At 30.7% G+C, this 27766-nt stretch overlaps 1 protein-coding gene across 5 annotated transcripts in view; it reads right to left on the bottom strand.

The window, feature by feature from the left end:
- LOC142332330 (venom carboxylesterase-6-like) overlaps positions 1–27766 on the bottom strand; it is a 107076-nt gene that overhangs the window by 62967 nt on the left and 16343 nt on the right. The window contains exon 1 of one of the 5 annotated variants that reach the window (XM_075378705.1): positions 2907–3065. The exons of the other annotated variants lie outside the window; for them this stretch is intronic. The gene's annotated coding sequence lies outside the window, so the exon portion shown is untranslated. Of the gene's footprint in view, positions 1–2906; positions 3066–27766 lie in introns of those variants that run through there. 5 annotated transcript variants of the gene reach the window in all.

Here is a 27766-nt window from a genome sequence, read left to right as displayed (position 1 = left end):
GCGGAGTGGTATTATCTTGGCCTTTCATCCTGAGGTCCCGGGTTTGAATATTGATCAGGCATAGTGTTTTTCAAACTAAAACATTCCACTTCCATATCCCCACGTGCAGGCTTCAATAACTACTGCAGTAAATTATAATATCAAGTAAAAAATACAAAAGGAATTCAGTGAAATATAAGAGATTAAGTTAATTAAAAACATAATATAACGATTTGCATATAAAAAATGTGCTTTTCAATAAATGAAAATACGATCCAATCGAAGAAAATATTTATAAAAATACTTGTGAATTAAACAATGAAAAAAAATGTTTAAAGAGATTACCAATAAGAAAGTTAGAGAAAAAATCAAACATAACTAAATCTAAAAAAAAAAAAAAAAACGAATTCAAATTGTTTTATTCTGATCATTGGTTTTTATCCCCTAATTTTAATATTATTGAGAGATAAAAATCAAGCGATTTACAGTAACAAATTCACCTGCCGCCTTCACTTTTTTCTTTTTTTTAGGGGCTGATGGTTGGGTGATAGAAAATAAGAATGTATGAGGAGGAGAAATAAAAGGTAAAAGTGCAAATAACAGAACAAACAGCGATAGGCTGAACGGTTTAGTAACAACCGCATCAGATTGAAACTGCTGGAAAACTCCAAGTGCTCGCGTAAACACTTTTATCCTAAAAAACAAAAAATCACGTATCTCTTCATTCCGTTACAACGCATCAGGTTTTCTTCTTTCAATCACGTTTGACGGTGCACAAATATAATAATATACAGAGATAAATGCAGAAATATGTAGTTTAAAAAGATATATAGAAAAAAGTACAAGTTTTATACTTCAACGAATTTTATTTTCCAATAATATTATCTAATATGATATATAATTTCTAATAAATTAAAAATGTTATTACTTCTTCGGAGAATTAATATTTATGAAAGCGGAAAAAAATTATTTTATTTAGTTATTTATTAAAGTTTAGTTATTTAGTTGTTTATTTAATTAATTTAGTTTATTTAATTTGGTTGAACCCCAACCGTAAAAGTACACCGGTATCCACTGCCCGGTATTCAAATCCGTATAGAAGCAACATAACCTTTTTTTACCGCATATTAACTCGCTCTTAGACTATGTACGTGAAATTCATGTTACGGAACCTTATAGTCGAATTTTGAAGCACTTCCGCTTATCCATTCGCTCTAAAATTTTGCCCCTTAAACTTATGCAACCTCGTTTACATGGTTTTATAAACAAGTGAGATATAAATTAGGATATACAGTTGCTACCACAAATTCTGTACAGTAGCGACTGAACTTTTGGGAAAACTTATTACTTTTTAACCGGATCAGAATTTTCGGGTGAAAAATCGCAAATACCTCAAAAACGGTAGGTTCTAGCGCTCTGAAACATTTTTACGACCACCATCCGTTCCCAGTGGTACCCATCGGATGATATAATTTTCAAGCGCCCCGGGGCGCAGTTCGGAAATTGGGGAGGGGGTGTGATGGGGTGCCGCCGTAATATCTCGGCAACCGCTCGTTCGATTATCACGATTCAAACGGCGTATATTCATCCGTAGGTGACGGGTTCAAATCCCGGTCAGACATGGCATTTTCACATACGCTACAAATCATTCATCTTCATTCTCTAAAGAATTCCTAACGATGGATCCGGAGGTAAAAAAAAAAAAAAAACGGCGTATATATCAACGGGTCAAGCGCTAGCTGTTTAATGCTTTGGTTATATTTTCGATCGAACGGATCTTGGTTATTCGGAAATTAAATCAATTTAAAAACCGAAAATTTAGCGATATTTTCAAAGATTTTTAATTAAAAAAATAATTTTTTTTTTAATTTTAGTGCAGTTTTTTTTTTTAAGGCAACCACTTTTATATTAACTTGCTATTGGACTATGTGAGATTGGTGGTACCGACCTTTTAGTCGAATTTTGAAGCGCTTTCGAAATTTTTCATACAGGTTTGCTCCAGATGACAACACATTTTAGCAACATTTCTAGTCGCTAAGATGCATCTAAGTTGCTATGTGAAAAAAAAACGCCGCTTGAACTTATGAAAACTCGTTTACATGAATATTTTCTTAGCGAAAGAATTATCCGTGTTTGCAATAGTGCCGTGTGCGAGCAGGATATGCTGAATCCAAAAATAAATTACTGCGTACACATCTAGATTATGGCAAGAATCAAATACAAAAAACACGACTTCTCCAACTTGCTCCGATCAAGTATATATGAGTATATACAATAATATTTTAAGATATATGAACTTTTAAAGCTGTCTGCGGTATTGGAAATTGGAGACATGAAAACTTCGAAAGATCGCTCACACCTATGCGCTAGCGTAAAGTATAAACTTATGAAGACTAAAAAATACAAAATAAAAAATATGTAAAAAAAAACTTTTTAAAAATCACTCATATTAAATTCAATAAAAAGTAGAAAATAATTTTAGTTACGCATCTCAGAACGGATTTGACAACAAGCTTTGATGATGATATGTAAGATTATATGAAAGTCATAGCTTCAAATTAAAAATTTGATGCTTTTGATCATTTTTTCATATGCGTGATGAATGGCCTAAAGAGTGAAGTGCTCATGTCAAAGTACAAATCTTTGTATCCCACACTTTAGGCCGTTCATCACGCATATGAAAAAACGGAAAAAATATCAAATTTTTAATTTGAAGGTATGACTTTCACATAATCTTACCTAACACCATCAAAGCTTGTTATCAAATCCATTCTGAGATACTGTTCTAAAATTATTTTCTACTTTTTATTGAATTTAATATAAGAGTGGTTTTTAAAATGTTTTTTACATATTTTTTATACTAATTACATAATATTTAATTATTTATTCTTACATGTAATTTATAAATAGCAAATATTAAAACTTACTAAAAAATATAGCGAAAGTACAAAAAAAAAACTTTTTTAACTAAACAAAATCCAATTACTTAATTAAAAATTAATAAGTAATAACAATGAGATATCCATTTGCCTAAACGTAAATAAACACAATCTCCAATCTGTATAGACAAAATATTTGATGTTACGTTCACCACACAACCGATATAAGACTGTGATGAATTTTTAAGTTCATAAACCCCGACAATTCGTTTGAACAATTATCATTTAAAAACAACAATATAAATAACAATAATTATAATACAACAGCACATTATACTTAGAATAATTAACGTTTCTTTCATTCATTAAAATTAATATAAAAGTCACAAATAACATCATAACATAGTCTTTTTGTATTGGTCATTTTATAAATACGTCGTTAAATTACACTGTTAAAAAAACAACTGCTTTTAAATAAAACAGATATAATTATTATTGTAGGCGTCACGAAAGAAAAGTATTTCTTTGAAGACTTATATATTAAGAATCGCTTGATAAAAACAAAAAATATGTTTTATATTACATTAAAATTTGTTTTCTTTTTATTATTTGAACACAGACTGTGGGAATTATGGCAAGTTATGAATAAAACTTAATAAATCTTTTTTATTTTCTTATTAATGAAATTTGAATGTTTTATAACATAACTAGCAGGTTACCAATCGCGGCCTCGTCAACGCGATACTTGAATTTTATACATATTTATTGAATGTTTTGGAGTGTTGCTTTTACTTATTATGTTGCTTTTTTATTATTTCTAACAGGAATAGTTGAAGAAGAATTTTGTGAAATGTTGTCTTCTAAATCTGGCAAATACATATTGAAATGACCACTATTAGCATTCCCAATAAGACGCAATCTTTTTACGGGCAATGTGTCAGTACCAAATTTCCAATAAAGATTGCGGTTGTAATAAACTTTAAATAAAAGTGGAAAAGTCTTACCGGCTGCAACTAATTATAAATACTGGTTTGTAAAATTTTACTATGCCACAGTTTTTTGTTTCTTATTTGACATTTTCGTTTCAGTAGAACAAGATCTCTTTCATTCATTTATCTCCTTTCATTTGGTTATTTAATCAAAAAGAATTAAAAACTAAAAAAAATAATACTTAAAGCTAAAAAAGAGATCTTGAAAATTAAAATCAATTTACAAATTATTATTTTTTTAATAGGTAACGTACAGTGTTTTTTTAAATTGTTTTTAATAATATTACTGAAAAAATATTATCTCCGAAGCGGAGAGGTTGCGTCTCAGCCTTTATTCTGGAGGTCCCGGATTCGAATTCTGGTCAGGCATAGCATTTTTCATTGCTACATAATTCCGTTTCCTTATCCCCCGCACAAGGTCCAAGCTTATAAATGATGCTCTATCATCAAGAAAAAAATATGTCATCAATATTTCAAGAAATAAATTTTGAGGTCAGTAGATAAAATAACAGTAATAAATTTTAATCAATGAACGAACTGATGCAGTCGTTTTATATTTAAAGAGATTTCAGAGAGGTTGTACGAAAGGTTAAACATTCAATCACGCTCAATTACTCACACTCCTATTATATCTTCTTGATTATGATTTTCAATTACAGATATTTAATAAATACTAGCAGACTCGGCAATGCTTCGCTATTGCTAGATTCGTATATATATATATATATATACAAATTAAATGAACACAATTGAAAGTATGAAATGGCTGTAAAATCATCACAATTAATACTTAACATTAACAAACTTACAAAACATTACGGAACCTTTCATTTGATGAAAGTCACAATGTAAATAAATCCAATTGTTAAAACACCACTACCAATCATTTTTAATTCTAACTAAACTTCAAGCACAGTAGTCGGTTCAAAATACCCCTAACTTTCTTTCTACTGGTCAGATCGAAGATTTCAATAGCTTTAAACCTACACCGATCAACCCGGACCATTTTGCAAAAACCCACACGTAAATTGGTCCAGTAGTTTTTTAGTCTATAGCGAACACATATACGAAAATTTTATTATATATATATATATATATATATATATATGGAAGAAGAAAGTCTTTTTGTATATTTGTTTGTTTCATAAATATCTCGACCCCAAAGTCATCTAGCGGGTTCCTTTTTTGCAAATATATTTCTTTTCACGTAACCAATATATTCTGAAAACGAGCCAAATCGGACCATAAATACAATTTTTCAAAATATTTCGATCCCAGCGCCATCTAGCGGATTTAAGTTAATTTAGAAACCTTCGCAGGCGTGCGCACAACATCTCACCAAAGTTTCATCCCAATCGGATGAATGGTATAGAAACGCATACGGGACAAACAAACAAACATTCATTTTTATATATATAGAATATATAAGATTGAAGAATTTGATTTTAATTATCGTTTTTTACAATGTCCTTCTGAAATGTTTATGAATTAATGAGATCTGGTTGTATTGTTATTAAAACAAGTTTATTTTTTAGTTTGAGTCTTATAAATATTTTATTCCTGACAAAAATATTTATAATTCAGAAATTTCTTGGTTTTCTATTTTTCTTTTACACTTGGTACTGAAATATTTAGCTTCTTTGTTAATTGTACCATGATTTTTCATAAATATTTTCTATGTTTAAAAATTATACAGACTAATATTACACAGCCTGTACATTTTCCTGCATGGTACTTTTATCGAATACCGACACCACCACATATTCCTTTCAAATCCGCTGATTCTTTAACCGAATTTCTTTATTCACTTTCAAGGAGCTACAGCATTACTTTTAGTTAAAGATCACGGAAAATTTATTTACTGACTGATAATGGCAACATTCGGTGGTCAGGTGTCCCACATAGCCACCTCCAACTCATCATAAGATTACAAAGTCGAGAGTTGTAAGGTTCAAATTCTAGTGAAGGCACTTCCATTTATACGAATATGAATACTATATCGTGGATACCGGTGTTCTTTGGTGGATGGGTTTCAATTAACCACACATCTCAGGAACGGTCGGCCTGAGATTGTACAAGACTACACTTCATTTACCTTCACACATATCACCCTCATTCATCGTCTGAAGTAATTCCTTACTGTGGTTCCGGAGGCTAAAACAGAAAAAAAAGAGAAAGGTGTCCCATATGACATCGAGTACTTTCTGGAACAGGTTCTTCTTCCCTACCGTGCGACACTACATGAATTTGACGAAGCAAGATTCCATGTGGTACCTGACGGTTCCCCTCTGCTATGTATTTTCACAATTTCAGCGGCCTTCACAAGCTTTTACGGTTTGAGTATGCGTACCGTTGTGAGGATCAACAAAATGCAACCGATGATTCAGAGTATAATAGTAGAACCTTTCGGTTAGCAGCGCATTGGTTTGGTACGCACTGTGGGAATCCGAAAACAATAAGCTTCCGGTCATTAAAGTTGTCTTTGATAGCAATCAGCAGAGTTTGAATCGATCGTATGCAACTTTCATAACGAAACACTGGCCGTTTTCATGATAAATGCCACCGAAAACTCACTGCTGCGGGTAGACGCGATCGGTATTATTTTTGCGCCTCGAGAACCTATTTTTGCGCCTTCTCATCGATTTCGGCGATTTACTGTTTCCCCCCAATTTTACCTTAATTATGTTGTTCAAAATAGTCAACACCTCTCAAATGAAATTATTCCAGTCGACTACTAAATTCGGACCCGTATCCGATTCGCTATGACACCGATCAACACTTGACAGTTCGAACGCTTAACTGTATAAAAAACTATGAAGGTTCAAGCAGCTAAGGTCGAATGTTTTAGCGACGTACTGACACGCATATTGATTTTCGATAAGTAATGCAAGTACGTTTGTTGCAACATATAACATCTTCATTTTTGCAAAGACGCATAACGAGTTCGTCGGGATACGTCCGGATTCCTGATAGAATGTCACGCAGTTGCAGGAACTCAAATGGATCGTGTTCGTTATCGGAAAACTACAGCATTCATATTAAACGTCGATAGCTAAATTAAACTGCTTTCACGATAAACGCACCGAACTGAATCGAGGTAACCGGATGTAATAAATTATAGATGCAGATGCAGAGTTGAATTTATGTTAATGCGACGAGGACTCTTATCTTATACTCTTATCTCCTATCTCTTAATCTTATCTTATATTTTCCGTTCGAGACATTTAATCATTTTTTTTCCGTTGAGACATGTCTGTGTTGTTATAAAGAAACCAAACTGCCTATTTTTGTATTTATTATAATAATCAGTGGCGCAAGTATTCAATAAAAGACTAAAGTGTTCCTTAGTATATTTGAAATCAATGTTTCAGTATTTCATTACTAAAATTAATGCTTTGCTTAAAACTAATTCTCATTTTTTCTTTAATGACTGTCGTATACAATAAAAAAATGTTGTTTTCTTTAATAATTATTTTTATTTTTTATTTAGCCTTAGCAAAAAACCGGCTGATTGTACAATTACAGTTGCTTTTATGATAGATGAGATATGAATCTCTGACTGGGATTTGAACCCAGAATCTTTCGGATAAAAGAAGAAGACCTACCGCTCCACCAAGGAAATCGAAAGATTGATATAAATAGATTTATATAATAATCCTAACCGAACGAATGTTTATCACTTAATTGATTGTTTTAATTCATTAATTAAAGTTTATTAATGGTTATCATAATACAATTCACTCTGAAAATGAATATATCTATTCTTAAGAGTAACAAATATGCTATGCCAAGTTAGAAAGAGAAAGAAAGGAATTAGGTGGTGTTTCAAATTATGTTTTATTACTAGAAATCAGGGAAGAGTTACGAAACAAAACTGACAATATAAAAATACTACAAGAAGCAAACTCCACATTTAAAATTAGAGAAAATAAAACAACAAGGGTTTGTTCAGAAGAACTCAGAAAAGCAAGATCTGACAGAATGAAGAAGTATTGGGAAGCAATCAAGAAAAAAAGACGAACCAGAGTTGACTAAATGGTTCACTGTGACCTAAAAATCCTCAAAAAAAAAAAAAGTCAACTCGATACAGGAACACCATTAGTAAATTGTCATAACTAGATCTAAATATCACCTGAATTTAAATAGACTGAACATATTGATAATCAATAATACGAACAGGTTAGGGGGAAAAGAGAAAACTACTTCATATCTCATTTTTTCTAACAATCCTGAATATACGTTTTGGATGTTCTTAAGAAGGGTTTAAGTCATTTTGGTTTTTTAACGGGAAAATAATTGAAAACAAATACAAAAAAAAAAAATTATACAAACAAAAAAAATAAAAAATATGAGTACATTATACATATAGTCGAACAAATTAAAATGACTTTCTAATTTTTAGCAAAAGATTTAATAATGTTTTAATCGATACATTTAATGAAAAATATTTTTTGGATCCTGTATAAAATAATTAACTTTATTTACTTAAAAACTGATAATTTTTTTAACATCTGGAACGTCTGACGAAATGGATAGAATCCTACAAATTAATAGGTATTATTAAGTAAGGTGGGTAAAATGGTAATTTTTAATAAACTGACTTCCATAGATAACAGGAGATCTACAGATGAAGATAACTGGATCTACTTACATTACATCTGTTAAAACTAATCGATTTACCAGTACTGTTACTTCAGATTAAAAAAAAAACGAAACAAATTGGTAAATTTTTTTTCAAAACCTACAGTAATTCTGGAATATAAATGTTTTGAAATGTTATATTCAAAGACAATAAACGATAAAAAAAAATAAATAAATAAAAAGAAGTTTTGTCTGAAAGAATTTTTATATATGACAAATTGTTTTATTTAAGGAAGATAAAAGAAATATATAATCACAAATAGAATTCGAAGATTCTTGAACGTAAAAAATTTTAAATAACTTTCAATGCTTGAATAAATTTCTTTCCTGCATCTATTTATTTTGTTTTTTTTTCTTGTATTGAAAAAAAGCGTAATATTTTTCTTTTTCACATTTGTTTAAACTAAACAAAATAACTTATTTCTGTAAACTTTAATTATTGTGTTATATTAGAAAAAAATTCATTTTGAATCTAAAACGTTGACAACACAGTTGTAATTCTTTCCTGGCATTAGTTACTTATTCTTATACAGTGGAGAAATAATTATACTTGCAAAAAATAACCTACGATTTATTTTTTGGGGTGAAGGTAATTTATGAATGAAATTTTACTGTAAAATTATCATTATAAGTTTTTAATTTATATTTTTAAACTCTAATATTGCCCCCAAAGTATTTTTTTTGTTCATTACTACACTACTACTATGCATATGAAGACAAAATGAAATTCAAACAAAATATATGCAATAAATAGAATTGCAGATTTTTTATTTTTGGTAAGGGAGAATTTTGAGAAATATATATTTTTTTTAAATAATAAGCTAAGCATGCCCGTAAGTACTGAGTTTAATATAAAGTGGAGTTATGTTTGGAAAATTTTGAGAAAATTGACAAAAAAATTATCTTCCTTACCCTCTAGAGATGTTGATCCCAAACTTTTACCTACAAATTGCCCTATATACACAAATCTCTGTACAAAATATGTCTAAGTCAAAAGTTATTAAGCTTCAAATGCGCTAACACACGTACGTACGAACATTATCCCCAATTTTCCTACGTCATAAAACGTCAAAAAATGCAAAAAAAAAACAACCATACCCCATTTTTTGACAGATTATCATACTCGACTTTCCATCTTGCACAATAGCTCTAGAGCTATGAAGCCAGGAAAGTAAAACGATAGAAAAGAGAAAAATAACTGTTAAATAATTATATACGTTTTCTTCTTGTTGAATAGTGGAAGAGAGTCAAGCAGGAGAAATATTAGAACGCTTAATTTATTTTTTAAAAAATAATAATACCGTTTTAAAAAATAAGTTTGACAAATGTTTTTCTTCATAATAAATGGTAAAACACTGTTTTTTATATAAGAAAGATAAAAAAAATTAAGTTAACGCTTGTCCAATAAAACTCCGGTAATTTGTAGAAAAACGTTAAATATGACGGATAGATATGATTCAATGTAAGTATTGAGGGTGTGTGTGAGCGCGTGTACGCGCGAATGTCAGAGTTGTTGAGAAATTCAAAGAGAAAAGATTGCTGTAGATGAGAATAAAATCAAATGTATGTGTGTGTTTCACACAGACCTAAGGTTTAGGTTGTAAGTTGGGGGGATGAAGTTTATCGGACTAGAATCCTGATTTGGCCTAGAATCAATAAATTCCTCATCGATTCCTTTTTTCTCTCTCAATCTATCATCGTCCCTTTTCACTAACAATTCTGAATTCTCAACTCTCCTAACAATCATGTTTCAACTGTACTTGAACAAACATTTGCTTCCCTCATAAGAATGCGGCTTGAATTCTACCGCTTGTTGATTTCTCCTAACTCTCAAGAGACTTTCAGTAATAACTCAAAGCTATTATATTATATATATATATATATATATATTTGTGTGTGTGTGTGTGTGTGTGTGTGTGCGTACGTGTATGTATGTATGGAAGGTTTATTCGTGTAACAATTCTTTTATTACTGTTTTAAAACGCACACAAATATAACCTATACACATTTACTATATTTTAAATTGATTTGTTAGATTAAAAATCATTCACAGATATTCAAAACCTAACACGAAATAAAGTATATATACATACACACATACACACACACGCATACACACACACACACACACACACACACACACACACACACACGCACATATTCTATTACAATTGGGTGTTAGGTATTTTCTATGAATATCTTTGTATGATTTATATAAACACACACGCCCACGCGCGCGCGTGTATATATATATATATATATATATATATATATAATAATAATAATAGAATATAATATATATGTTTGGACTCCAAACATTTTGAAAGCACAATTAACCAAAATTATTAAAAAAAGATAGATAAAAAAAACAAAAAAAATCTGATAAGGACACTACATGACTTCCTTGTACTATTAAATTACACGTACACATTTTTAAAAGTAGATAAATTTTATTTCTCTAATAACTTCTACTTTTTTCATATTTTCTTTTTATTGTTATTAGGAAATTATTATTTATCGTAGAAAATCTTTTACAGTCAAGTTAGTCACCGTTTAATACGTAATTATTAATAAATCAATATATTTAAATTAAAAAAAGTTCAAAATAAAGGAGATGAAGTCTGATCCGAACCGATGTGCCTTCCCCTTTTAAGAGCCAGATATTTCATTAATTAAAATTCTATTTGGCTGTAACTCTGGAACCGATGAAAATAAGTACCACTTATGATATATCGTTGAAAAGTCCTCGTTGAGGACTTATTAGTGCAGTTGAGAAAAAGTCCAAAATCCAATTTGTTTCGGAATTTAGGCTTTTTTGGTCACTTTTGGCCAGTCGATTGCAATCAAAAGGGAAGGTGCACAACTAGATGTTACAACAGTTCTAAATCCAAAATTTCAACATACTACGGCTAATCGTTTTTTGAGTTATACATACGTACGATGTACGTACAGACGTCACGCCGAAATTAGTCAGAATGGAATCAGGGATGTTCAAAATGGATATTTCCGTTGAAATCTGAAAACCGAGATTTTTCATGATTACAATACTTCCTTGTACGAAAAAGTAAGTAAAGTGTAAAGAGCTATTCGTAAAGAGTGTAACAAATTTTCAGAACATGTTCTGAGGGTGAAAATAAAGATGAAAGTTCATATAAAGGTAGGTTCGGAAATGTTTCGTTAGTGAGTGTTGACTAGCGAAAAATATCACACAAAACAGTATTTTATTTAGTTTAATTAGTTTTCACGAAACAGTATTTTATTTTTGGTAGTTTTTGAGAAATCTAGGGAAAACTAAAGACGGATCTAAAAGTACACCACTTTACGTTTGGGTAAAATAACTTTGTGAAATGGGTAATCCTATCCTACTAAAGGGCATTTGTATGCGGGTCTGTGTGTGTGTCCGTCCTCCTTAGGTTAGCACCGGAATGTACCGATCGCTAGCGGAAAATCCCGATTAACTTCTAGAGTTAAATTTCTAATTTAACTTTAGTTATACCAATTTTCATCATTCAAAAGAAAATATTTTGACCCCAAATAATCTCATTCCGAGACGCCGCTCGACAGGACAACCCGTCTGGATGGACTAGCTGCAGAGGCGTGCCGTAGGCACGACCTCCGCAGCTAGTAAACACGTAAAAGTTTTAACCAAAACTTGCAGAGAATATTATTTTGAGTTACGAATAAAGTCCATAAAAACTAAATACGAACATAAGAGTTTTAATTTTATTAAAAGCAAAATATATTAAAATGTAGCAAATTTTAATTAGGTATTAAACGAAACAAAATGTTAAATATTACAAAACAAAAGAATTAAATAAATATTTTAAAAAATAATGAACAGACAATAAAACCAACTAACAAACAAATAAATAAACTGATGAAAACGTGATCTGAATGACAATAACATTCATCGGTTGCATAATCGGTTTTAAATGACTGAATGTCTGTGTAAAGGAAAATACGGATCGACCGAAGATGTCTGAAAAAAACTGTTGAAAGAGTCAGGAAGTCATTCACGCATAGCATTAAAAAATTTGTTAGGAAATGCAGCCGTGAAATAGCAACACCACGTATATGGTACACATTATACTACTGACTACTCTGAGTGTGCTGAATTCACATTCTAAATGTTGCAACATGAATTTGATGAATTCCTGGATCGTTTAATAATTAGTGACGAGTTAACATTTCATTATAGTGGAAAAGTTGACGTAAATAATATGCGTTTCTTGGGTTAGAAAATCCCTTTGAACTCTTACAATGCGAACGAGGCTCCCTAAAATTAATTTTTTTGTAAGCGATATTTCGACGGCAAGTTTATACAGATCGATCTTTTTCGATGAAGTAAGCGCAACAAGAGTTGATTATTTGAATATTCTGCGTGCATGGCTCTTTCCTCGGCTGTAAGATATACCAGAGAATTTTATTTGGCAAAAAAATGGTGCGTCTTTTCATTAGCATAACTCTGTAGGGATCGGTTGAATGTAGTTTTTCCCACCGCTGAATCGGTTGGCATGAATACGTTGACAGATCATCTTCAGGTACCCTCCAAGATCATCCGATATGACCCTATTTGATTTTCTTCTTTTTGGGGTTTATTAAAGAAACCGTGTTGTGCTTCCACTACTGATTTTCCTTATTTTTTTACATTTGTACAGATTGTTTTTCCACATTTAGTCGATTTGAGGAACAAGATTGAAAGAGTTGTCGCTTCCATTACTCCAAACATACTGGTTAGAGTATAGGACGGACTCTTTTATCGGTGGATGTGTGCCGCATGACGAAATATGCTCACATTGAACACTTGTGGGGAAAAGAGGTTTTCTCTCATTTAATTTCCGATTCATTACTGTAAATCAAAGTTAAGAGACATTAAATGACTTTACAACCCCAATATTCTATTTTGTACAACTTTTACAATATACTGTTTCATATTTCTCGCTGTGATATCACTTTGTGAAAAAAAATTGTCATTTTAACCACAAAGAATTATAATTTACGATTAGCGTATTACATAATATTTGTTGCAAGTCATATTTTTATCATTATCAATTTATTAAAAACGAAGCTTACGAAAACTAGCTAACCTATGACTGTTGGTATTTTATTTGTTTTCTGATAAATTATGAATCATTAAAAGTAATTCATAAAGAAATTTATTTATTTATTTATTTACCTTACTGTATATATATATATATATATACATTATTTAGAATATTTACTTCTTTTAATTCCTTAAAAAATGGATTGTGTTAGCCTCAAAAGAACGTTTTTACTTCCTAGTTCGAAGTAAAGAAAGTATTGTGATCACGAAAAATTTCGGTTTTCAAATTTCAACGAAAATATCCATTTTTACGATTCCTGAATCCATTTTGACTAATTTCGGCGTGACGTCTGTACGTATGTATGTATGTATGTATGTATGTACGTACGTGTATCTCGCATAACTCAAAAACGATTAGCCGTAAGATGTTGAAATTTTGGATTAAGGACTCTTGTAACATCTAGTTCTGTACCTCCTCTTTTGATTGCAATAGACTGAAGTCAAAAGTGTCCAAAAAAGCCCAAAATCCAAAAAAAATTTGGATTTTGACTTTTTATTAACTGCGGTAATAAGTCCTTCTCATTGAGAGCTTTCCAACTATCGATCATAAGTGGTACTTATTTTCATTGGTTCCAGAGTTACTTTAATTAAATGAAATATTTGGATCTTACAACGGGAAAGCACATCGATTCGAATAAGACCATCTTCCTTTTTTTTTAATTTACATATATTGATTTATTAATAATTATTAACGTCTGATTGTAAAAAACCTTTTTACTATAAATAATAATTCAATAATAACAATTAAAAAAAGTTATGAAAAAATACCAGAAGTTATTAATGAAATAAAACTCTACGTACTTTCAAAAATGTGTATATGTAATTTAATAGGCGTAGAAGGAAGTCATGTGGTGTCTACATAAGATTTATTAAGAATATGAAATTATAAAACACGAAAAAATAATTCCAATAAAATAAACTATACGTAATAAATAAAGAAAAAAGTGAATTATAACAAAAAATTTTCGTAACTAAGCGAAAAGAAAATGATTAAAAAACTGGAAAAACATATTGCGTAATATCCTGTAGGCGTCTTATTAAAGAAACAGCTTCAAATGGAATCAATGATACTATATATAATTCTGATCGTATAACGGCTATATAACTGTAAAGATAAAGGGTGGCAGATTAAAAGGATGGGGTGCATCGAGATTGGTAGCCGAGAAACGGTACCCTCCAGTTTCGTCCTCCCTCTCGCAGTACTAAAAATAAAATCTCATTCAATTAACAGTTGAAACACTCTTACATTCGTTCTGTAGAATAGTATTTCCAAACGCTTTTTTTATTCAAAGATTAAAAAATAGTTCGTCCTTTAATAAAACAGTATATAACATTCCTTTTTTTTAACGGAAATGTATCTTAAATTGCTGAATACCCAACTACGATATTCATCCCGTTCTCACACTCACAGAGATACTCACTCAATTCCTAGCCGTTATTGGATACTACAACCCAGATGGTCTGGCAATTTGCGATTATTAGATTTCTCTTTTATTTTACTTTTTTTTTATCTTATCTTTCCTTGTTTTTATTAAAAAAGAAATCGTAATATTTTTTTTTTTATATTTACACAAATTAAATAATAATTTTATTAATAATTTAAATAAATAAGAGATTAAAATTTGTTGTTGTTTTTTTGTAAATAATCTCATGAACCACTGAGCCGATTTAAAAATTAATTTAATCGTTTAAAAGCTGATTTCCCCCAAAATAAAAAAATAAAAATAATATAAAAATTACTTTACACCGTCTCTATCATATAACGTCATCTTTTTCACATTCTTTTAAAACATGTAATAAAGAAATATGCCAAAAGGATATGATAGAAAAGTGTTAAGACAGCCTATACTAAACTAACAACACTGTAGACACCCTTACCACAAGTAATAAAAGCGTCCGCAAAAGTATACATATTTCCTTCAAACAAGCATAAATTTTATTTATATATATATATATATATATATATATATATATATATATATATATACAGAGTGATTCTAAAATGGTGGGCTGACCCTACTTTTTCGGATTCTACTTGTAAAACTAATCAAAAAATATCCTTAGGAAAAATGACTTTCTTTTTCGTTCTCCCCCTGACCACCATTTTGTTATTTTTATATAAAAATTTATATCTCAAGTTCGGATGGACAAATCACATTAATATTTGGTAATTTGTCTTGGTAATAAAGTTTTAAAATTAGAAAAAAATCGGAACTTAAATACCATCACAAATTACAAAATGGCGGCCATGTTTATTTTTCAATCCGTTATATCTCCGTAAATATTAGTTTTATCAAAATTTATATTATTTACTAAAATATTAAGCCTTTTATTTTGAACAAAATGAAATTTTATTTTTTAAAATCGGTTAAAAAATAGACGAATTATGGCAGAAAATTGATGTAATTTTGTACCTGTTTTCATGTCCGCCACTACGTTCAATTCCAGGAAATATTGTTTTTAGTTATTGTAAATTAGTAATAATTTTTTCACAATAATAGACCTAATAATCAAAAAAATAAAGCAACTTCCTGCGATAATCTTACGTTAATTATTGTAGAACATTAGGTGTAATTAAACAGTCAATAACTGTTAAAAAGTTATCAGAGATGTTCAAAGTGTCCACCAGTCTCAAGTCTTTTACTGAGAGATTGTCTTAACCGTTCAAAAATTCCGGGAGTATTCCTAATCGCTTGAAATTCATTTTGGATCCTTTGTTGAAGATCCTCAATGTCGAATTGAATAAACAATGTTTCAAATGGCCCGACAGGTAGAAGTTAAGAGGATTTAAGTCAGGTGATCGGGCAGGCCAGAGCACTGGCCCTCCCGGTTTTTCACGGAAAGTTTCATGCAGGAAATTTGATACCGACTGACTGAAATGTGCTGAAGCTCCATCGTGGAAAACCACATATTTCCTCTTAATTGTAGAGGTAGGTCTTCCAAAAAATGTGGAAGATTTTTGGTTAAACGAGCAAGATAATTTTTTCCATTTGAATGATTTGGTAGAATGGCAGGACCCAAAAGATAGTCATTAAAAATACCTGTCCATATGTTTAGGGAAAATCTTTGTTGATGGCTACTTTGGAGGTAACATGGGGATTCATGTCGCTCCAGATACCTTTTGCTTGATGATAATCTTGGTGATAAGCTTGACGCATAAGCTTGAAGCTTGTGCGTGGGATATGAAAATTAAGTTTTGTAGCGTATGAAAAATGCCATGCCTGACTGGGATTCGAACCAGGGACCTCCGGATGATAGGCCGAGACGCTACCACTCGCGCCGTGGAAGTCGGAATTATAAAAACCCAAACAAACAGTGCCAACCAAATTGAAATGGTCTTGAGCCAATGATAAACCCAGTCCAGTATGGCAGCAACGAGTGCGTTCGTACACACACATATAATAAAAGCAACTGTCTATTTTTCTTTTCTACTAGCCGGTTAGAGGACGGAGCAACCCTGGGTTCACACTGTGTTCATTATTCTCTTACTTGTAAGAATGATATACTGATAAATAAAAACTAAAGCCATTCAGTTTATATTGTAAAACTATTAGTGTATTGTAATTTTTTGAAAGCAAGTAAGCACAGTATTCGAAACTTTGAGTGATCTGAAGTATGCAGTATTTAGAATAGTCGGCCTCCATCTTAAAAATATTTGTTATAGCTGACTACCCGTCCTTTGTATGGGAAAAAAGTATTTTGTACGGTTCTGAGTGTTATCCGTACACCACGAGGAAGTGACCTTACAGTACTTCTTTTTGATTTTTTGTTGTTTTTTTAATTTTATATTCTTTAGTCAAGTAACCGGAGCCAGGTGCCAATCTCGACACATCGCGTCGCATCGTTCACAGAGTAACAATAGCAGTGGCTGTGTTGATTGAGCTTCCGCACTGAACACCGTGGCATCTTTAAAGAAACTTTTCTCGATAAGTGAAAGAGATTATCAAAAAAGATAAAGAAATTTTTTTGCTTAAAATTTAATTTCAAATACTCATGTGGTCTCCGAATTCGATTTGACTAACGGATTAGCTAAATAAAATTTAATGTCGGCGAGGAATATAATTCGTTTATTGCTACAAACTACTTTGAAACGCCCACCATTTTGAAACTGTGAAACCTTTTCTTACAATAATAATCTTATATCCTTTTCAGGTATAAAATAAAATATTGTCGAATTTGAGTAATTCAGGTGTTCGCATGTGTTCGGTTTTGGTCTGCGATTACTGATATTTTCGGTCGGATCTTTAGCTTTATTAATGGTACAGACATTTGGAACTTCTGGTATAGTGATTTTTGGACATGTTTAGTGGGGTTTGATTTCCGGAAAACGGACGGATTTGGTTTTTATTGGTTTTTACTCTACTAGGGTGAAGTCGCCGTATCTCGACCTATAACAGGTTATTGAGTAAACTAATAGTGTTTTTTTTATAGAGCGGAAGGCTTTAATCATTTACAGCTTTGTTTATAGTATTTTCTGTTATTTTTTAATATTTTTCGATTCTGGTTGAAGTTATTAAACTAATTAGGTTAAAGACAAGAAACAACTAGTAGGTGACGTCACTTTTGATGTACACTATAACTAGGTTAATAACAGATACCTACCGGGTTAGTCTAATGGTAAACGCGTCTTCGCATATCAGCTGACTTCGAATTCTAGAGTTCTAAGGTTCAAATACTAGTAAAGACAGTTAATGTTATTCGGGTTTGAATACTAGATCGTGGATATCGGTGTTCTTTGGTGGTTGGGTTTTAATTAATCACATATCTCAGATATAGTCGACCTGACACTGTACATGACTACACTTCACTTACACTCATACGTACTCTGAAATACCTGTCGGTGATTCCCGGGCTAAACAGGAAACAAAAAGCTTAGTAATAGCTGTTGCTTGATTTGGCGGTAAATCAGTTAGTTTGGCGGGAATCGGCTACTATTTTTTAGGTTAGCCTACTTTAAGTGACGCGAAGGCTGTTCCCGCGTTTACAAACAGTTGTAGTTCTTTTCTTTTCCAAACTACTTTTGCCAAGAATGTTTACATTTGGACTTGTATTATTTTCGAAAGGTTTATATAAGCGGACTTGAAACTTTTCTAAGTCTTATTTGTTCTTTGGACTGACAATTAGTATTCTAAGTCCTTACTAGTTGATAAGGGAACTTTCAAAAGCCATATCTTCATTACATTTCCTCTTTTTTTCATTTCCGCTTGTATCTATCCGAAACAGGCTATCCACATCTCCCCCCCCAAACTTTCTCCAATATTCGGTCACATACATTGTACTTCCCCCCCCCCCGACCAATAGTCCTGTGGAGTGTCGTTCAAATCGGAATGAGAAGGACGACCTACTACTGTGTGTATTTTTGTCGATGGACGCATTGGAATGGAGAAGCCTTTGGGAGAGTTGCTGGAAATTTCAATGGAGTAAAAAATCAGCAGTCGGCTTAGCTGTTTCATTTAAAATTGTGTACAAAAATTATGATAAAGAAACACGATTCTGGAGTTCAAATAATTTGTTTAACTTTTGACGTCGAAGGTTCTGAGGTTTAAATCTGGAACGAGTTAGTTACTTTTAAACGGATTTGAATACTAGACAGTGGATACCTAGACAGTGGTGGTTGAGGCTCAATTAATCACACGTCACATAAATGGTCGTACTGAGTCTGTACAACACTACACCTCATTTACATGCTATACATATCATCCTTATCTCATTTGGTCATGGGGGGGGGGGAGTGATTATTGTTCATTAGTTAACAAATTGGAACTTAAATATTAGGAACAAAAAAAAAATGTTTACATAACGACGTGTTGACGTACAAAATAACCCCGCTATAACGAGGTTCAAAATAACGCCGATGTTCCCCAAAAAAGTAATTATTATGAAATATTAAAAAAAATTTCAATTTTTTTATATTTATATAGAAACGCAATACCTAAGTCTTAATTTATATACATTCAGTTTATTGTGTTAATGCAGTAATTTATTCTAATAAAGTACGTTACATTACGATATATTGAACTAAAATCGGTTATTATATGACTGTATTTTTAATTAGGCTATAACGGAAAGTGCTTGAAATACTGTACAATTACCGTAGTTTACCGTTCCAAAAAAAAGTGAAAATGTAATCCACCTACAAAAATGTAATTACTGAACAGTACATATTCAGTACTGTATTTTTATTTTTTTACATTTTATTTTATTCCATAATATTCTCATTTTTAATTGTAACATTCGGTAATATTTTAATTATCTTACAATATTAGCTTGTTTTTTTTTTCAGTTTATCACTCACTATCTTCGAAATAACGCGGTTAACGTATAACAGTGTATAACGGGTAAAAAAGTTGTCTCCGAATGGTTGCGTTAAAGCGAAGTCATATTGTATTGAGATTGAAAATAATAATAAGAATCGTTAAACCGGTTGTGTAGTATTTATTGAAGCATTTTTGAGAGTACAACTTAACAAAATGTGAAAAGTACGTAATACATAAGATTTCCAAATGTAATCAGGGTGTCTGGATATTGCAAACAATATAAGAGGAATTAAAAGCATAAAGAGCTCCATTTTTTTTATCAGCTTTATTATTGCTTAGAAAATTAATAAAATTTAATCTTTAATTTGATACCTATTTTAAAACTTTGGGAGTTGAATTTTATCAAAAATATTTATTAAACTGGGTTCTTGTAAAATTTCAGTTTTTTGAACCACGGATTCGAAAAATACTGTGATGAATAACCGGGTGAGCAAATATTAATTTGCTTTTATAAAAGACAAACTTAACTACCCACCTGTTTTTCGCAACGATAAATGTTTGTTAATTTGCTGAAAAATATTATAACCCAAAGTATTTTATTTTTAAAATCGACAATGAACGTAATTCGATTATCAGAAAGTAACGAATTTTCTTTTTTGTCTCTATATAATAGGTAAGATTTGAAATCTCATTGTGGCCCATATTAAATCCTGTTAATCTTTACTTATGGCAATAAGTTTTACATGGTTACGATATCTGGTTATGGGTTATCTACGAGTATAAAGACCTGCATAATTTAAAACTACAAGAAAAAAATTATGTTAGCAAAAAAAATAATACAACTATTATTATAGTTAGTAATATAGATGCGGTATTGAGGGGATAAGACTGAAGTATCTTTATGGATGGCCATCTCCCGTTTACCTCTTAACAGTACAATATTTAGAAAACATGAACTCTATTATAGATTTGTATTTATTTACTACACTAGCTAATAAAATCGATGTGAAAAAACAAAATTATTAGATAGAAAGGAAAATAAATAACGTTTTGATTATATGCAGTTCCTCTTTCCGGCTGATATATCGTGTTCATATGTATCTCAAGATTATAGATATATGAATACTATAAAACTGAATCGCATACAACTTAATTAAGTTACTTATTTTGCGATAATAGTTAGACACATATTCAAGGTAGAATACAGATAAATAGATACAAGTATCGTACCCTGTTACGCTCACACAAGCGATTATCTGTACAACGTATTTATTTATAGGTGAACACATGACATCAAAAGAGAAGGACAGAGCTTTACGTACTTTCTCTTTCTCACTATAATAATACCCCTCTACTATCGACCTGATAATAATTCCTGACCCGCAGTCCGCTATATTAAGCTACCTAAATATCATCTAATCACCTCTGCTACAATCATTAATTTAGTCGCTTCACATAAATATGTACAATTAGCAGAGACCGATCTCCTTTACAGTACCCCGATGAATATCGCTTTCAAAGCCCGTTATTGTGTACACTATGTCAAAGATGAAATCTTACTGTATGCTGAATACAACATCCAATAAACAAGTCTGTCTTACATATCCCTTCTCTATAATTATATATATATATATATATATATATACATATACGGAATATATATCCCAAAACATCCCTTTATCATTTCTAATTATTAGAACCCACACCTTCATCTTCTAAATCATTACTTAAATATGTTATTCGATAAGGAAATAAATTATACTGCTTTTCATGTTTTATTGATACTTGTCCCTTTGGAAAATGTATTAAAAGTGTATTAAATTATACTTTTCTCAATAGAAGTAATAATTTCTAGTACCTCGACTATTTTTAGATAGTTGTATCTTTTTAATGAGTATACTTGTCGCATCCTTGTGTAGCAGATGTGGATCGCCTAGACAAGATATGTTGTTAATTACAACCTAATATTAGAATGAAATCCGAGAGTCAGTATAAAGAATCTGATAGTATAATATGGGAAGGCTAAAAATAGCCACTCCAATTTTTTAACTGTTTACTATGTATATATATATATATATTTACATAGTAAACAGTTAAAAAATTATATATATATATATATATATATACATCTAGTGTTTTCTGTGAATCTATTACTCTTTAATGCAAGAACTACTCAAGATTGCGCTGAAATTTTACATAAACATAGTTTTTATACTTGGAAAGAACATAGGATTATTACAGTTACGAAATGTTTCACAGTTTCAATCTAGTGGCAGTTTTAATTGCTTACGGTAACAACCGGATTATGTTCCTTACGAATACTAAACTTTAATACGACCAAACCGTTGATGAAGTTGAATTTAGAAACCACTTACAGTATTTTAAATTAAATTTTCTTATTTTTTTAATATATATTTTTTAGTTATCGAGAAAAGCAGCTTTAAATTTATGACAATTTACGGCACGGCGACTCAATCAAAACAGCTACTGACATTGTAACTCTTCCGTGCGACTCGACTGGCTGCACCTGCCTCTAATTACTTCTAAAAAACATAAAACAAAAAATTGGTTTTAAATAAAAAATGAGAAACGAAATACGTTAACTTCCACATGATGTTTGTCTGGTAAAGCTAAAAACCATGAAACAAATTTTTTTCCCGTATGTAACTAGGTAACCGGCTATAAATACTAATATTAAGATGGGAGCCGACTATTCTGAAACCAACTTATTTCAAAACACTCAAAGTTTCGAGTCCTTTCTTTTTTCCTGTTTAGCCTCCGGTAACTACCGTTTAGATAATTCTTCAGAGGATGAATGAGGATGATATGTATGAGTGTAAATGAAGTGTAGTCTTGTACAGTCTCAGTTCGACCGTTTCTGAGATGTGTGGTTAATTGAAACCGGTATCCACGATCTAGTATTCAAATCCGTGTAAAAATAACTGGCTTTACTAGGACTTCAACGCTGTAACTCTCGACTTTCCAAATCAGCTGATTTGGGAAGACGCGTTAACCACTAGACCAACCCGATGGGTTTAAAGTTTCGAGTCCTGTGCTGACCAAACGTTACTCTGAAAAAATTACAGTACAATACTTGTTTTTATAAATCGATCAAGCTTTAATTTTTATTTATCAACATTATTCTCACAAGTATGAGGATAATGAACACAGTGGAAGTCCCCGTCTGGAGCAACCAGGCTAGAAAGGAAGGGCGAACGTAGCGAGACCTCACCAGCTAATAAATAAATTGGTTCGAGTCAAAAATTACTCATACATTTTTCTATTTCTCTAAGTATATTATGTTATAATAAATCTTGTTTATAATATTCTAAACGTATACGTATTAATAAGTGTCGATTATCCTACAACAGGGAATCTAGCTGAACAGATTCTAATATCCAGTTAGATCCTTTCACACGCCATATAAATCGTAGATAAGTTTATTTTAAATAATTTAAGCACTGAATGAATCGCACTTTACCGTTTGGAAGAAAAGGGATTTTTTTTTTTGAATACGCTTAAACTGATCAATACAAAATCTATGAGAAGTAATGTTCTACAGCCATCCTAGGGAAATTTAATCTGATTTTCAGAAAGATTACAAGCAGAGCAAAAATTCCAATTTCCACAAGATATGTGGTATTAATCTGGATAGGATTGTCTCTTTTACAGTCCTTCCTGAGTCGTTCGTAACTTCATTTTTTCTTTCTTGGTACTTTTTATGAGTTTTTGACGTATTAAAATTCCCATTAGATTCGTGTTTAGGATGTGATGATCCTTTTCAGTTATCACAACCTAATTATTTATATAGCTAAATAAGAGCGGCTTTATCTATAAATCTTCCCACATTTATATTTCCTTTTCGGTGGTTGTATAAAATTCCAGCCAGAAGTAAGGTACTTATCTACAAAATCCGGACCGTAAAACAATTACAATTGTTAGTCATGATTCTATATAGTAGGATTACTACTTTTACAAATTAATTTTCCAGTAACATTAGAATTAATTTAAGATAACTTAAAAAGTGAGTACACCCATAAAAAATTGATATTTCAATGTTTTCATATTTTATTTTTTTTGTTCCAACCGACTGGTTTGAATTATTTTTTTTTATTTTTCCTTATATATATATATATATATATATTTTTATATATATATGAATATATATATATATTCATATATATATATATATATATATATATATATATATATATATATATAATACTGTTGTTACCTTTCAGTATGAAAGTTTTTTCTTTTTTTAAAGAAAATAGGCTTTACGTAATCCAGACAAAAGATACACCTAACCATACATGCATAACTTTTTAACCTAGAATATTTTAACATAAGAAACGTCCAGATGTCCAAAAATTGAGATGAGTTGGTGCGTCAATATTGGATCGAAAATAATATTATCCCATTTTTAAACATAATTAACATCCAGAGGGAGGGAAACACCTTTAAACAGAATAAATCTACAGCAAACAAACATAAAATTCAAATATTGTAAGCTAACTGCAAAATTAATATTCTAATGGTTATGTAAAACCATAAGATACTCCTGTTTTACTTGTAATAACAAGTAATCGTAACCTTGGGATGTGAAAAAAAACAGAAGGTAATTAGAAAATCGAAGTTAATTAAGGTAAATGTAAATACAACTTTACGGTTCGGTAAATATACTTTTTTTTCTAGAGGTTGTTAAACATTATTCCTTGAAAAAACTATTAAGAAAAAAGAAAAATGAGTAAATATTAAATGTCCTAAGATCAATGTCATAATTCTTTTTTTTTTTACCTGCTTAATTATTATTTTATTTGTATATTTATCTGTGCATAAAATATGTTTACGTTAACAAAAAAAAATCCTGTCTGTATGGATAAAAGCCTACTCCAAAAATATCAAAAGGCAAAAATCCAGTAACTACAAAAAGATACGATAATTAATGGAGAGATATTTCATAAGAGACTAGAATCGAGCGTAAACTCAACAACCCAACGATCTACTATTAGAATAAATATTTTAGAATCCAACAATTTACTATTACTTTTCCGGCAAATATAACTAGTAAACCCTTAGCACCTTTAACTAACATGGCACCTATAGCCATGTTAAAAATGAGAGTATGGTGATCATCTCTAAAATGGTGAATCGGGTATTTGCCAAGCTCTACAATTTAGGGTCCAACTAGTTCATCTATAACAAAAAAGCATACATTTGTATGTACGTACAAATGTATGCTTTTTTGGTATAATGTATGTTTTTTTGGTACGTACATGTGTCGCACTACATCTCAGGATTAACCAAACCGATACAATAAAAATTTGGTTCAAATATTTATATATATCATTGAACGTATTAATATTATTCAAAATTCGATCAGTGGATGTTGGGATATCACGAAAAGACCAATTTCGACTTTCTTTAGAGGCCCTTTAGAAAAACTTTACTTTGGCGAATTTTTTACCTAAATTTCATATATAAAAAATCTGATATGGGCACCACATGACTTCCTTGTACGCTTAATAAATTACACATACACATTTCTTTTTTAAACTAAAAGTACATAAAATATTATTTCATTAATAACTTATGATATTATTTCTTTTTTTTTTATTATTATTATTTGTTGTAATTTTTTTTTTACTATCAGAGGTTAACAATTATTAATAAATCAATATATTTAAATTAAAAAAAGTTAAAAAAAACAGATGAAGTCGGATTCGAACCGACGTACCTTCCCCTTGTAAGATCCAAATATTTCATTAATTAAAACTTTATTTGGCTATAACTCTAGAACCAATAAAAATAACTACCACTTATGACATCGTTGAAAAGCTCTCAATGAGAGCTTATTACTGCAGTTAAGAAAAAGTCCAAAATCCAAACGTTTTGGGTTTTTTTGGACCAGTCAATTGCAATCTAAAGGAAATCTGCGCAACTATATGTCACAACAGGCCTAAATCAAAAATTTCAACATTCTACGGCTAATCGTTTTTGAGTTATGCGAGATATATATGTACAGAAGTCACGCCGAAATTACTCAAAGTGGATTCACGGATGGTCAAAATGGATATTTCCGTTGAAATCTGAAAACCGAATTTTTCGCGAAGGAGTATATACTTCCATTTACGGAGTATTGTGATCGCGAAAAATACAATACTTCCTTTACTTCGTACAAGGAAGTAATAAACCAAAAAAACATTTTATCAAATAATCAATCACCATCTCTTATATCATAAGTGGTACTTATTTTCATTGGTTCCAGAATTACAGCCAAATGAAATTTTAATTAATGAAATATTTGCATCTTACAAGGGGAAGGCACATCGGTTCAATCTGACAAGATATATATATATATATATATATATATGTTTATTTCTTAATAATGATTAATCTTCAATTGTAAAAAAAGTTTTACAATAAATAATAATTCAAAAACAATAAATAAAAATTGAAAAAAATCCGAAGTTATTAGTGAAATAAAATTTTACGTAGTTTTCATTTTAATTCAAAAATTTTTGCAGAGGTTAATAATTATTAATATATAAATACATTTAAATTTTAAAAAAATAATAAAAAAAAATGGATGTATACATCCATTTTTTTATTATTATTTTTTAGTCGGAATCGAACCGATGATATATGCCTGGTTACGGATCCGACACGTTCTCACTTACACCACATAACTACTTGAGCGACGTGAAACAAAATTAATATATAAACTAATATAAAATGCTGATACGGTCACCTCAAAAGAATGTATTGTAATGTGGTGACCACCGCAATGCAATTGTGTAATTGTCCCCTTTATTAAAGAACTGGAGGAGCGTATCTCCCTTTCAAATGAAATAGATTTAAATTAAGTGCAGCAAAAAATGTGTATGTGTAACTTAATAAGCGTACAAGGAAGTTATGTGGTATTCACATCAGATGTTTTACATTTGCGGAACATTAATAATATGAAAAAAGTTCCAACATATTTTCTTTAAATTTTACTTAAAAATAATTTTAATACGATAACAATCAATTTATGAAGACAAAACAAAGCGGAATAGTAGCGTCTCAGCCAATCAGCCGGCTGGACTAGTGGTTAACCGGTCATCGCAAATCAGCCGATTTTGAAGTCTAAAGTTCTAAGGTTCAAATCCTAGTAAAGACAGTTACAATTATACAGTTATTATTATAGTATCCAGGTTGTAGATACCGGTGTTCTTTGGTCCTTGGGTTTCAATTAACAACAATTCTCAGGAGTGGTCGCCCTGAAACTGTACAAGACTACACTTCATTTACATTCCTACATATCATCCTCTTAAGTATTACCTTTCGGTGGTTCCGCATGCTAAACAGAAAAAGAGAGTGTCTCAGCCTAACCTCTCACTCGGTCTCTATGGTATGAGTGGCAGCGTTTCGGTCTATCATTCAACGTTCCCGTGTTCGAATCCTGGGCAGGGTGGTATTTTTTTATTCGCTTTAAAATTTTTATCTTCAAATTTGTACGCAAAAGCTTCGAGTTTATGTGGTGAATTTAATACATCGATAGAAAAATAAATAAATAAAAATTTTAAAACTAAAATTATCTTCAGTATATTAAAAATAATATAATTTTTTGTTTAAAAGATGTTCCAGTTAAGTTACCTGAATGAAATTTACAACGCAACAAACAGATGTTGTTCCTATACAAAACAAAAAATAACAATAGATCGGTGCGATTAATTAACAGTAATGTTTAAAAATGTGTATTAATGAAAAAAGTATTAACCGGTTGATTTTACCATTCGCGATGTAATTTGTATAACAAATAATAATTATCTGTTTTGATAAGAATAAAGTAAACATTTATTCACTAAAATTATAAACACGATTGTAAAATATTAAAATACTACCAAACAGCTGTTCTATTGAAAAATTTCAGTA

The sequence above is a fragment of the Lycorma delicatula genome, chromosome 11 (assembly GCF_047948215.1).
Source record: "Lycorma delicatula isolate Av1 chromosome 11, ASM4794821v1, whole genome shotgun sequence".
Classification (NCBI taxonomy): domain Eukaryota; kingdom Metazoa; phylum Arthropoda; class Insecta; order Hemiptera; family Fulgoridae; genus Lycorma; species Lycorma delicatula.
The sequence above is the reverse complement of the archived record's forward strand: the minus strand, read 5'-3'. Positions and strand labels throughout refer to the sequence as shown.